The sequence below is a fragment of the Lagopus leucura genome, unplaced genomic scaffold, assembly GCF_019238085.1.
Source record: "Lagopus leucura isolate 7727_CA_CO unplaced genomic scaffold, USGS_WTPT01 Super-Scaffold_100014, whole genome shotgun sequence".
Lineage (NCBI taxonomy): Eukaryota > Metazoa > Chordata > Aves > Galliformes > Phasianidae > Lagopus > Lagopus leucura.
Window position 1 is genome coordinate 5,845,508 of NW_024962268.1, and position 14,950 is coordinate 5,860,457.

The window sequence follows — 14,950 nt, forward strand, 5'->3', positions numbered from 1 at the left end:
CGGGCGCGCGGCGGGCCGGCCGGGCAGAGGAGCTCCGCAGCGCCGCGGCGGCACCAGCCGGCGGGCCGCGGCCCGGGCGACGCGAACAGCGGTCGCGCGGCGATCGGTCTGCGCCCGCGTACGAGAGCGCTCAGGGGAGCACGGGCCTAGCCCGGCGCAAAGCCGGCGCTTCGTCGCTGTTCTTTGCACTGGACAGCGCGCTGGCTGCGAAAGCCCACCCTAGGACGCAGGCTGCCGCAAGGCCAGAGAGAGGCTAACGGCACCGTTTCCACTCCAAACAGTGGGTGACCTAAGCGCTCAGGTGCCCTGAGTCATTTCCTCCTCCCAACTTTCTTCCTTTGCCTCCTCCTCCTCCTTGCCCTCGTTCCAGCCCGGCCACACCTCCGCTTCCCCTGCAGCTCTGTGCTCTGCTGCAGGCCCAGCCAGTGCCACAGCCGTGCTGCCTCTGCCCAGACAAGCACGCTCGCTCACATCTGCGCAGCACACGAGAGGGTCTGGAATTACTGCTATGCCTCACTGCCACAGAATTGTAGAGCTTCGAAAGGGCCTCTGGAGATCATCCAGTGCAAAACCCAGCAAAAGCAATTCCCTACAGCAGGTCACACAGGAAGGCATCCAGGTGCATCTCAAATACCCCCAGAGGAGACTCCAGAACCATCATGGGCAGACTTGTCCCAGTGATCCATCCCAAATAAGTTTTTCCTCGTGTTCATATTGAACTTTCTTTCTGAGTTCCCATTTGTCCCCACTGCCCCCTGTCCTGTCACTGAGCATCACGAAAAAGAGCATGGTCCCATCCACTTGAATTCCACCTTCAGATACTTATAAGCACTGATACAACCCCTGATCCCCCCTCAATCATTTCCAGGCTGAACAGTCCCAGGTCTCAGCCTTTCACAGAAGGGCCCCTCAGCATCTTTGTGACCCTCCACCGAACTCTCTCCAGGAGTTCCCTGTCCATCCTAAACTGGGGAGCCCAGTACTCCAGATGCGGCCTCAGCAGGGCACAACAGAAGGGAAAGATCACCTTCCTCAACCGGCTGGCCATGCTCTTTTCAATGTACCCCCAGATACCACTGGCCTTCTTGGCCACAACCTGCATAGCTGCATTGGCCTTACACGGCAGGGTTTTGTGAGCGGAGAATTGTGGCAGTTGGCCTTTGTGAGCAAAGCCCAGCACCACATGGCACATCAGAGCCAGCTCCAGCTGCTCCAAAAGGGACAGCCAGTAGCTGGAGTCTGTTCGCAATAGGTAATGCATTACATATTAATCCCCCTTATGCTGAGTCTGTTTTGCTCATGACAGAAAACTGGCAAGTGATCTCCCTGTCCTTATCTCAACCTGTAAGACTTTTTTCACTGTACTTTCTCTCTTTTGAGGAGAATGAGTGCAAGAATGGCCTGACAAGGCTGTGAAACCACCACACCCTTGCAGAGACCATCTGGAGTGGACAACCAGGCACCACTGAGGATTCCAGCTTTGCATGCCACAGAGCATCCAAATATTAGCCATCATTATGAAAAGTGCCCAGAAATACACATTGCAAAGAAGGTACCGGACCTCTAATCAACCAGCTACAACATGCTTATTTGAGGGATGCAGAGAACATCCTCTCAGGGTAAAGTTTTCTAAGTCACACACAAAAACTTATACTCAGAAAATGCATAGAGATACCATTGAAAAAAATCTTCAGTTAATAAATTGGAAGATAAGCACAAGTCAAAGGCAAGAGAGAAAAAAAATGAACAGGTATAAAGTGAGTTCACATAGGCATCTAATAGAACCCTATTAGGATAAATGCCCTGCAGACACATCACTGCAAACAAAGGCAGGCTAGCATGGATCAAACACAATACAGCCATCTAACAACCCTCCATAAACGTCTTAATTTTAGCAGAGGTCAGTTACAGATAAGAGGAAGTGAAAACAGTCCAATGGAGGTCTTGGGTCACATTTTCTTGTATAAACTGGCTGATACAAATCACCGCAGAAGCTGGTGTGCAGGGCAACCCCCATCATATTCCCCGAGGTGCTCAGCAGGAGTGCCTCCCTTCCAGTGCCTGCACTTCTCACACCACACATGGACACAGAGGAGATATTCACACCAATGACAGGAAAACTCTCACCCAATTCTTTTCCCTGTATTTGTCCTCACATTGTGTGAAGTTTTAAAGGTTTGTGTGAAGGCACGTGTGCTTGAGAACCCCCCTTCCTGCAGAAACTGCTAAGTTCTGCTGAACCTTCTGCTATTTCAGAAGGGGATTCTCAAATCTCTGCATAAGCACTGAGAAACATCTCTTTACACTCAATTACACTCAATTCATCATCTTTCACCCAAGCTTTTGCCTGTAATTTGCATCTGTGTTTAACGATGAAGGTAGGGAATTTCACCTGTTGGATGTAGCAAACAGCACTGACTGAAGAGTAACAACAAAGCCTTCCATCATGCAGGGAAAGTTTCAGCACCCTCATCTCTCTGCAAGCTATCTCCCCACTCTAAGCCTCCCTAAAAAGCAGTTAAAGGAATAGCTCAGCTTCTTTAACTGAAGACACATCTAGCCAAATGCATCTGTGGGGTGATCCTGGAACATGGAGCTCAAAACCCATTTTATATAGGCCACATAGTACAAGCCTTCTCTAGCAAAGCCACACTAATTCAGCTAATGTTTTCTTTGTGAAACTCTACTATTTTTACAATAGCGATTAGAAGGATCTGATTTTGAAACATCAACTAGAAGTTTTCAAAAATGAAGCAAGATCATCTATTACATTGTTGGCAAAGATCTGCTTGAAAAAGAATGATTACTGCCTGCAATTGGATGGCATTGATTGTCCACTCCTTCTAGATGTAACCAGACTACTACATCTAAAGCCATTACAGAGATCTGGGTACTGCAATACATGTCATGATCTAACAAACTGTACTTTTCCAGATGCAGAAAGGAACAAAGGAATCAAGGTAAAAGTTTTTGTCCATTTGTGTGGCAACACAGTATATCATATCAGAATGTTGTCTACGTTCAGTGTTGAACACTGCTCATTTTGGCTTCTAATGGTTTAAATCCTTACAATTCTGTCTGTACACCCTGCATAGGCTTTTCAACAAGCAATAGCTCCCAGAATTACATGATCTGTGAATTCAAGCTTAGGTTCACTTAACTTTTCCATACACAATTAGACACAAGCAGTCCTGCTAACTGGTTAGGCTGTTTCTAACATGAGTTCAAAAGCAAGGAGACCAAGTATTTTTTCTGAAGTAGACACGCAAATATTAAGGGAGGAGTTGTGAAAATCCAGCACAGTTCCACAACAACCTCAGATGAAAGAAAAAGCTCCATAAGGAGAAATAAAGGCCTTATCACACAGGGTACTACATGTAAATGATGGTGAGGACTTCATAATGACATCCTTTCCACAGCGGTGCCTGCAGTCTAAGACTTTCCATGCCACAGAAAGACCAGATTTCAAAGCAAACATCTCAAGGGAGAGAAAGGCTTGCAAACTAATGAAACTGGTCCCACACAGCTGCTGTCTGAAGGACCACCCTCTCTCCACAATTTACTAGCTGAATCAGCTCAGGCAGGGACAGCCAGCACCAGGACAAGAAGAAAAGAACAAGGAGCAAACAGCTGGGCAGACAAGCAGGGAGAGCAGGACTAGTCCTTTGGCAGCATATATCCATCATGCTGGAGCTTTCTTTCACTCTGCCATCTGACAGGGCTGCCCATCCCTGCAACTATCCAACCAACACAGACTAAACAGCCAGTACGTCAGCAGAGTGTAGTTACTCACCTCTGCCATGTAGAACTGGACAAAAAATTGCATAATGTAGATTACACCATATTCCAAAACATGTAAAAACAAAGCTGCTAGGAATAGATCTGTGGCACAATAAATACGCATTTGACAATTAAATACATTTCTCTGCATCAGAACGTTACTGAAAAGTTCAGCAACTACAAATAAGTCACTGTGAAATTTAAAACACTGAATTCTGTAGTATTAAAATAAGAATCAGCATACAATACAACATGAGAACTTGCAAACACATTATGAATACCATTTGGTTTTCAGCTTCACAGGCCCACCCAAAACAGTAAGCAGCTCAGGCAACTTGACTACTTAAGAGATGCTTCACTATGTAACTTGGCTGATAAGTTCTATCACAAAGCACATAGGGGATCAGATTGTAATGCTAGTGATAAGGATCACTAAGCTTTCCGTTACATACTCACGTGAGAATGAAAACATCGCCCAAGTCATTACAGGTATCTAATCCACCTTTGAAGAAAATTCATTTCCAAAAAGCAAGCTTACAAAAGGATTCCCTTCTCTAAGAAAGATTCCCATTCAATACATAAGCAAAAAATGAAATAAAATAAAATTTCAATGCTTAGTTGAATGTCAACACTTAGTTTCAATGATAAATAGCAATAAAATATTCTCCAGAAACTTTTCAGTTACAATAGTACTGTTTCACTGCCTCAAAACACTCACAAAGATAAGTAGCTTATCTATAAAACCAAAGTGCAATAACAACACAAAATCAATATACTGCATATAGTATTCCAGTGAAGAAGTTAGATCTAACCTAGCTTCTTCACTCTAATTATTAAGTCAATACACAGTGGAATTTTTCAAAACATGAAAACTGTTCTGGAATCATTGCCCAGAGGCATTACAAACTGCCCAAATCTTATCAGTTTTACGAGATACACACCAAATGAAGTTTACCAGTAACAGTGTAGATAATAAAGTTCCTTCAATACCCAAAACCAGTAAAATCCTAACATCAGCACAGGCCTCATACTGGATTGGAAGAGTAAATTCATAAAACGTGAATGAGGAAAAAGTAGAGGTAACTCTTGCCTTAACACATCTTTTCTATATTTGTTAAAATGCTATCGCATCTTAAAGTAACAAAGAAATGCTTTTCATTCATTCAATCAGTAACTGGAAGATCATCAGATTACAATGAGGGCTGCAGACATGCGGGGAGGAGTTTGTTTTCTTTTAGCTGCTCCCTTTTTTTGCCAGTTAACTATTACACAAAGAGAAACAAAGGAACTGCCTGAGCTGCTCATCAATTATTGCCCTTTTCAAAGTATCTTAGAATATATGAAAGTTCTACAACACTGAAACGAAGTCACCCCGTAATAGCATTCCTTTAGAAGAACAAACAGGATACTAGCTGCCATTAGTAACAGTATTCAGGTATGGCAGCATGCTTGGCATCACTAAACACAGCTCTGCCCAACAGTTCTGCTTTAAAACAAGATTTCAAGTCTGATTAATAAACATTCAAGTTAAAAATTCACTGAGACATTTGTAAAACATTCAACACATTTCCACATCATGTTTTCACGAGTTAATTAAGTGTAACACAAAAATTTATGTAAGATACAGGAAACACTAAAATTCAGAAAAAACCTGCACGTTAAATGCTTCTTGTAGTTAATTCTGGACTACTTTCTTCACTGATTGCAATTCAGTACTGCTATCAGTGTTTTGGAAAGAAAAAAAAAATGTAGTACCCTTTCTAGCAAATGAAAACAAAGAGGTAAACAATGACAGGAACAAGATGGTTTATCATTGGATAAAGCAACCTTGTTTGAGCAACTGACATGCTGTTATTAGCAGACATGAGGTCACACAAAAACCACACAAAAAACTCAGTATAAAGCAGAAATGTGGAGGGCACAGACAACACAAAGAATTCAGGTTCTCTCTCAGATATGCAGTTAAATAGGTGCTCCTGATGTGACAGCATATCTAAAAATACACATCCCTCAGGTGCGTAAGCAGGAAAATCTCTCACAGAAGTAAGGAGATCAGGCCTATGGGACTAGAGCATAGTCAAAAATAATTCGCTATACACAGTCTGAAAAGCTTGATTTATTCAACTTATCCAAGACTAAATAAGTACGTTGGTTATACAGTATAGGAATACCCAAGAGGAAGAGATGTGGAGGAAGATACAAGTTGTAGGCATCAAGAACTCCCTCCTGCCCAACTCCTCAAGTAGAGGTAAGGTTTCAAGATGCAAGAATTGGATGAAAAAAATTTTTTGGTTTATTTTGTCCACCCACTTGATGTCCCATCGCTAACCTGTAAGTTAGACACCTTTTTAGCTAAAAAATAAAATCCCACTTCAAACATGAGTAAAAAGATAGGTACAAGCATTAGCAGGTACAGTTCTACCGCCTAACCTACACGGGAAATTGAATCTCAGGATCTTAATAGTACATTCATCCTTAAAATGCACTAATTAATAAATATTTTTTAGTATTCTCAGCTGCAATGTTTGAGATCTTGCTCCCTCTAGTGGTTGATTTTTATGTTTATTACCTTTCCCTGCTGTCTTCACACAACCGTCACTGTGGGATGTAGAGCATAAAAATAAGCTGAAGAACTCACTGAAAGAAGTGTTTTGTGGGTGTGCAACGCATGTCTGCCAGATTTCTGAGTTTACTTAGAAATGTTTATAAACATAAGTAAACATTATTGTTCTAACCAGTTGTAAAGTAACATACAAATTCAGATCAACTTCCTACTGTTCCAGTGTGGTATATATTTTTTAGCACAAACATATTTAGGAAAAGCAATGGTCACAGCATCTCTTCCCATTTCTGAAAGCTTCTAGATAGATATGCACTATTAATTGGAAGTTACATATATTGTGCAGTTATTCACGTGAAACATAGGAATTCATTTCAGGCAGCACTATTTTTAATCCAACATTTTGCTACCTGTAGTGGAAGGAGCCACTTATGCTCTATCAACAAGGCTACCCATTTGTTCTTGTCCAAAAAATTAGCTTTGGAGCTAATTTAGCAAGCAAGCAAACTAGCTGCTTAAGTATGAAAGAGCTATTTCCAACTGTTATCACTAGATTTACATCTATCTTCACAGATAGAGAATGCGTTACTACAGTTCAAAGTGCTACTTTTTGTGGTGAGCAGGTCCAGCAAAGAAAGGAAAACAGAAGACATCAGATAAAATATCACCTTTCTGCAGGTACCGTGGCATTTACATTTTGACTTCATTATCACAACTGCCAGAGGAAAAAATAAAAATGCTGTGTTACAGCCAATACTAAAACATCCTGCTTTGCTTTGAGAGTCTTGCTTGCTAGCACCCAGCAGCATCCTGAAAGGGTCACACTCTATCTTCAAATCAGTTGGTAACCATTTTTGTGGCTGTGGTACCACGAGTATAAATCTGTATGCTAATGTATTCTCTGCTCAGGAGTGGTAATGATGTTTTAGTGTCTTAAGGCATTCACATAAAGAAGTCATAGATTTAAGACATGCAATTCATTGCACTAGCTTAGCTCACTTCACACATTTATATCCTCTCCTCACACATCTTGCCATATTTTACCACACATCCTGTGAAATCAACATCAATACCCTATGTTTAAAGGTGAAATTCTTAATTCCTTAACAAGATGTGAATACAGTCATTTTTCTAAAGCAGTAAGTATTCATCCATTACCATACATTCTACATTAAAGTCTCAGTCAACTAAGCCACATTTTGAGAAAAAAATCTTAATTCAATTGTAGAAAAGATCCATTTTTTAATTTTTTTTAAAACTTAAAAATTACGTTATCAGAAAGCTTTTAAAGTTTAAAAACGAGTAATTCCAGTAAACAAACATTCCAATACAATCTTTCTCAATCTTTCAAACATGTAATATTATTATCAGGTTTTCCCTTTTAAAACCAAAAAAAAAAATATTGTTTAAGAACAAAGTTTCAAAGGTATCAACTTAAAAAAAAACAACAACAACAAAAAAAAAAAACGAAATAGAACTGTTAAATTGTAAAATTTTTTGTATCTTTTTTGTTTTCATAACTTCTAACAACACACAAATTAAAACCCAATGTTTTCAGAGGGAAGAATGGTTTAAAAAATGGAGCATCCTGCTATGTCACTGCAGCACCAGAACTTGGAGATCCCAAACAACACACTCCTGTAAGGTGAATGCTGCTCCTTATTCAGAGCCATTTTTGTGTGCTCAGCTCCACCGCTGGCCAACCCCAATGCCCTGCTCTGCTCCTAACAACAGACTTAAGGAACTCTGTATGTAAAAGTCAGATGAACTAGGGAAAGAAATCCAGCACAGTTCACATTTGATAGCATTCAACCCTGATGTGTTTGGAACAGTTGCTGTCACGAGCTGTAACTTCTCTCATTTTTAAAATATCTTTTGGGGGTGGGGTTAATGGCAGTCAGCACTGTGAAGCATTCATGCCTGTCAACTGAAGCCTAAGTAGTCTGAAGCCAGTGATACTGAAATTGAAAGCAGCTATTCAGTACAAATGCTGTCTTCAGTGAGACAAAACTTCATCAGGTTTGATATTTACACACTGAATGCCCTGAACTAATTAGACAATCAGCACAAGATAGATGATCAATTACAGGTCCCTGTCAGAGAAAAGAAATTAAGCATGACTTTGGCTATTCTGCTTATTTCAGGTGTTTCAGACAGACCAGTTACTTCCAAATCCTGATTTAAATCAAAGTGAATAAAAATAAGGTGCTAAGAATTCAGAGCTTTGTAGTATGGCAACACAAAGCAGTTGCACTTCTGGAGCTTATCCCCACACTCCTATGGCTTCCTGCTACAGATGATGTACATGATGGATCTGCTGTCACTAGAATGCTGTGAGATGGAGCGCCGCATGCAGTGCAAGCCAACAAAATGGAAATCTGGTATTCAGAAAGTTAAAAGGGTAAATGTTGTGCTTAGTGGACTGCCTATACACACCACTCTCGGTATTACAGTGCTGTGTGCGCATTGCTTGGAAGTTGATAATGTCTTCACATCTTTTTGCTCTTACTCAATGGGCTAAGTAACAAATAGTAATTACATTTCAGCACACACTCCACAGTTTAAATCTGAATAGAACAAAATAGTTCAGTTATAAGGGACATACAAAGATCACCTACTCCAACTGTCTGGTCACATCAAGGCTAACAAAAAGCTAATACGTATTACTGAGGACACTGAACAAACCTCTTGAACACGGACACAGAGGGCATCAACCACCTCTCTAGGAAACCTGTTTCAGTGCCTGACCACCCTTCACATCAGAAGTGTTTCCTGATGCCCACCCCTGCTGATTCCCACTCTGCCATTCCCACTCTGCCATCAGTTCCCAGCAGCAGAACACCTCTCTCTGTCTCCCCTCCTCAGGGAGCTGCAGGGAGCACTGAGGTCATCTCTTGGTCCCCGCTTCTCTGGGCTGGGCAATCCCAGTGCCCTCAGCCCCTCCTCTTATCAACCGCCTTCCTGCCTTGCCGCACCAGCTGTGCTGTCCTCCTCCAGACACTTTCAAGGACTTTAACATCCTTTCCACATTGTGGATACCAAAGCTGCACACATTGTTCAAGGTGAGGTCACACCAAGGCTAAACACAGTGGGAGAATCATCTGTTTTGAGCAAGTGGCTGTGCTGTGCTAATGCACCCCAAGATATGGTTTGCCCCTGGGCTCCAGGGCACACTACTGGCTTGTGCTGAGCTGCAGGCACTAGCACCCTTTATGTTAGCAGGGGTGCTGAGCTACTCCCCGGCCACTCATTTCCCATTTGTGCCTGTATCCAGCATTGCTCCACCTCAGGTGCAGCACTCCACATTTTCCTTTTTTTGTTGCTGACTGCCTAGTGCTCTCACCTATCCAGATCCTTCTACAAGGTCTCTCATTCTTCTAAGGAGTCAAAAGCACCACCTCATTTAGTGCCTTCAGCTTGCTGAGGGCGCACTGCAGCTGCAGACCAGGACAAGCCCTAGAACTGAGTCTGGGGAACACCAGAGGTGACCTGCTGCCAGTCAGATGTTGCCCATCTACAACAGCCCTTTAAGCTCTACCACTGAATACCCACACAATCCTGACTACATCCAAATGAGAAATACTCAGACCTTCCCAGCTCCCTGACTCAAAGAATCTGACCAGCTGAAACGATTGCTGGCATATCTCAATAGCTTGTACTCTGTGTTGTTTTCTAAGCTAACTAACTAGCTTGTTTCCCAGATGGTGCAGCAGCTGGATAAATCCAATTGCATTAGCAGGACTACTGCTGACAGAAAAAGAGCATCACAAAAAAAGTAGGTAGAATTAACTATATGTAAAAGAAGGCACAGCATACGAACCAAGCACCTAGAACAACAACAGAGGATAACGTGATTTTAGTTATTTATGCCTGTCAAAGTGTGAGAGAAAACCCACAAGTGAAGGACAAAATACAAAAACAATCTTATGGCTAAGGTGCCTCAGGATCTAAGATCCAGTGTTATCTAGTCATTTAATATCTGTGTTTCAGTTCTCCATCTGCAAAGCAGAGATAATAATGCCTTCTTCATGTGGCTTCTTCATATTGCAGCGAAGACATTTCCAGAAATATGTGCATGAAATGTACAGGTATTGAAAAAAAGGAGAGCACTGGAGTAGACAACAGCACGGAGGCGGGCTCACCACAGCGCACACTGAGAGCTACTGAATTATTTCTACATCTCCCTCTTACAAGCAAAGACAGTACAAACATTAGCTGAATGGAACTCAGGTAAGTTAAGAAACAGCCTTAAATATCTGTTCTCTGCATACCAGCAAGAATTAAAAGTAGACATGGCAAATCACAAACTTTGCACCTTCTTGGTGCAAAGACAGGCATATTTTACACATTTTATCTTAGCTCTTGAGGATTGAGAGGGCACATCAACGCTGTGTAACACACAAAATGTAGTCAGCAGCTCGATCACTACCAACACCCTGTCAAAAACATGTAAAACAAGGACTGCAGAATCAGCACAATCTGTGCTAGCTTTTTATACTTCCAGCATCCCGGAAAATTCTATCATTCATAGTGGGAGTGAGGGAATTAACTCCTCAGCATTCAAATAACAGTTCAAATCACTAACAGTCATGTTTTTACTGAAAGCAGACAATCTGATTATTCCATCTATGCAACTGCAGAGAGTGTTTATGGGAAAATCAATATCCCGATACAAAAGAAACTTAAAACATTTATCACTGCAAATATACATTCCTCATATGCTATCAATGAGAAAAGAAAAAAAAAAAAAGGCCAAACTCAAAGGTAACATATCGTAGCTTAACGTTCAGGCAGCCCCTCTTCTGACTGTCTCCAGACATGCTTGGACATGAATTACCATTAATTTAAATGAGCTTGAACCTCATACATAAAACTATGTTGCTCTTAAACGAGTATACACTTTCCGCTCTATATTTGATTATTTACAGCAAGAGGAATGGAGGACTGGTCAAAAACAAATAAATTCTGCAAAATTTAAAGGAAGAAGTCATGCTTAATCTCAATGAAGGAATTATCCCAACATATTCCACTCTATCTTCACAAGCACCATTAGCCACATGACTAGCTTTAGTCAAAAATTCTGCCATCTGCCACAACAACTAATACCATATTTATCCCCAGCTCAACAAATGCATACTGCGTTCTCCATTCTGCTTTTCTTCAACACCATTGTTCATGCAATTGTACATATGTACAAAGAAAAACTTCACCAGTGGCAGATGAAGCTCTGAGAGCCTGGTAAAGATGACACAGCACAGAGGTCAAGGAGGAACAGCAAACCTGAATGCTCATACTGAAAGAGGCTGGCTCTCGTTCATACGCATCTATGCCAGCACCTTAACATCCCCTCATCTCAGGCACTACAGCAATTTTTACAGACACTTCCAGGTTTAATCAGCCTGGAAAGTCACAGAGCATTCACCACCTTCCCAAACCCAACCACACACTTTACCATTTATGTCCCAGCAGAAATACAGCAGTCTTAAACCATGAACTCCTAAAATATGACAAAACCGTTGCTGCAGTACTTTGGAATCCCACAGACATTTTTCAGTTGAGTGAAAGTTTTAGGCCCAGTTTTGGTCACTGCTCACTTCTCTGTCAAATTGCAAATTTGTGTCCCCAGCCAAGAAACATGTTATTCCTTCTCCAAGACGCCCTGATGGAGCAATCCCTGTCACAACCCTTCAAGGTATGCATGTTGCAGCTGTAAACCACACTATTCCTACATAACTCTGAGGTGCTAAACTCCCATCAGCTTTGCCCTGTTAAAGTATCACTGCGCTAGAACTTAAAACTGCAAACCACCTCATCTCTTACAGCCCAAGGGTTACTTCGCCAGTCTCTCTTAGCAGCACACCCCAAAGAACAGAAAAAGCAGGTTCTATTGCTGCATGCTTTTTCTCTACAGCAGCAGGCTTCTCACTGCTAGAAAAGAACTCTGCAAGCCTAGCTCGTATCCTCCCACAGTCTCTAAAGCTAATAGACAGCCTGCTTCAGAGCACACTGTGGGTATGAGCACCTGACTGCTGCGGCATAAGCCCAGAAACTCACACTGATCGAAGGCAGACATCACAACATACACCCATTATAACACTGTATGACGTTAATACTGACAATGTTGTCACACAAACAGAACAGTTACCACATTAATGACAAACACAGAGCTGTGTGAAAGCTAGATTCAGGAGACAGACACATTCAAGCTGGTGTCAGTCCAACACTATGCAGCTCAACACCATCTACTTCCCAACACTATGCTTGAGCCCAGAATCAGCTCCCAAAAGCCTCTAAAAAACCAGTGTCCCAGCAGCAGATGGAATCACATCCTTAGAGTGCTCAGGCTCTGGAACCATGCTGCAATTTTACAAGAGGCCAGCTACAACTCCTCTAAGCAGAGAACAAGAGTCCCCAGGAGGGCTCACCAGCTTGTGCCCAGTCATTCCATGACTGTCCTTCCACTCTATCACACTGCTCCCTTGTTTAAAGCCAAATAACTACAGATCAGGAGCATAGGAAATCTCTGCCCGAACCACCAATACCTTGTAGATCAAGATGACAAACCTGCTAAAACTGGCACCAGAGAAAGGGCTGTTGAGTCCAGAATACAGCACATTAGTGATCTTCTTCAGTTTTCTGCCAGGCACTATCTCTATGAACCTACATATTTACTTCCCTTTTGAAATGGTAGCAAAAACAAAGGGAGCAACAAGAAACCTGAAGAACAAATGGACTAAGAGTCTTTGTACTTAACAGGAGTATTGCCTGGGTTATTTTTTATTTTTTTTCCAGTATTCTATAAATTTATTATGCTTCTTGCATTCCTGTATTCCAAAATGTTCTGTTCATTTGTGAAGTCTGACTAGAATTCACATTTGTGAAACCACCACTTTAACAGTACTCAAGAATAAACTAATACCAAAGAAAAACACTTTCCCTAAGGGATCATCAATATTTACTGCAAAGTAATTTGGCTCACAAAGTAGTGAAAACAAGTTGTGTTGTGTAAGGGCAGAAAACGAAAGCCTCCCAAAAAGCATTATTCAGGGATAGCAGTCTTTCTGAAACGCCTCCTTCTGCATTACTACAGTTATAGCCTTGAGTCTGAAAGTATTTCTTAAGCTTCAAGGCAGATAAGCAACTCCTTGCAGCTCATAGAACTGTGGTCTGCTGGAATTGTGTAATACAGAAGGCTGATGCCTGCAGTGTTGGTTTCAGTTCTGTGACTATTTTTATCAAGGTGCGATAAAATGATGCAGATGCTACACAATGCTGCAGTGTTGGCACAGAGCATGGACGAGAATTTCCAACTTAAGAATGTAGCCGAAGGATTGTTTCTCTGGCAACTTGTACAAGAACTAGTTGAAATAAATCACTGTGCTGCAGGGAGTCTGCAAGATTTCTGAAATGGTGTAACAGAAGTGGAAATATCTAAAGAAATAACTCTCCTGGAAGAAGCAAACTGCTGATACACCTACCAGTTCAAACTTAAAAAGAAAAAAAAAAAAAGAAGAAAAAAAAAAGGGATAACAAGCAGGATTACTTAGTATTTTTCTCCATATTTCCCAGAACAGGAAATATAAGCAACAGCCTCACTTTGGACAATAAAAAGACCTTGAATTAAGGATCAAATCCTTTCCCATTACCTCAGATGAAACCAAGATGAAATCATACTATACAAGTCTGACTATGCATAGGTTGAGGCAACTGAGCATCACAATCATTAATATAATATATATGTCACGCTCCAATAGGCAAAGCCACAAGGTTAACCAGTTAACAAGGTTAACACACTCCACAGTGACTAATGACTGTAACTTGACAAGTCATTTTCCACCAGTCCTGGTCAACTGGGAGGTCCCAGATTACTTTAGACATGTCAACATGACATCATTTGTAAGCAGAATGGGAAGGAGGATCCAGGATCCACAGGCCTGTCAGCCTGTCCTTTATATACTGGGGAAGGTTATGGAGAAGATGATCTTGAGTATGATCATAAAGCACATGCTGGGATAACCAGGTGATCAGGCTATTCAGCACAGATTCATCAAAGGCAAGAACAACCTCAACAACCTGACGACCTTTTATAACCAGGTGATCCACCTCGTGGATGAGGGAAAGGCTGTGGATGCAGTCTACCTAAACTTACCAAAGCCTTTCACCAGGTAATGACTGAGTCCAGAGAGTGGTGGTGAATGGAATTAAATCCATCTGGCTACCAGTCTCTAGTGGTGTTTCCCAGAGGTAAGTACTGGGGCCATCCCTGTTTAAAATCTTCACTGATGATGTGTATGAGAGGACTGAGCGCACGCTCAGTAAGTCTGCAGACGACATTAAGCTGGAAACGCTGAAGGGTAGGTAGGCCTTACAGAGGGATCTGGGTAGGATAGATTGGGGTTTGAGAACCATCATCACCAGTGTGATGTTCAACAAGATCAAGTGCCAGGTCCTACGCTTTGGTCACAACAATTCTAAGCAATGCTACAGGCTTAGGGCAGAATGGCTAGAAAACTGTATGGTAGAAAAGGATCTGAGGGTGCTAGCCAACAAACAGCTGAACATGAGCTAGTGAGTGAGTCCAGCTGGCCAAGACGGCCACTCCTTCTGATA

At 41.9% G+C, this 14,950-nt stretch overlaps 1 protein-coding gene across 4 annotated transcripts in view; it reads right to left on the minus strand.

Annotated features, from left to right (window-relative positions):
* Nucleotides 1-14,950, minus strand: part of MAST4 (microtubule associated serine/threonine kinase family member 4) — a 193,308-nt gene that overhangs the window by 105,658 nt on the left and 72,700 nt on the right. The window lies entirely within an intron of this gene.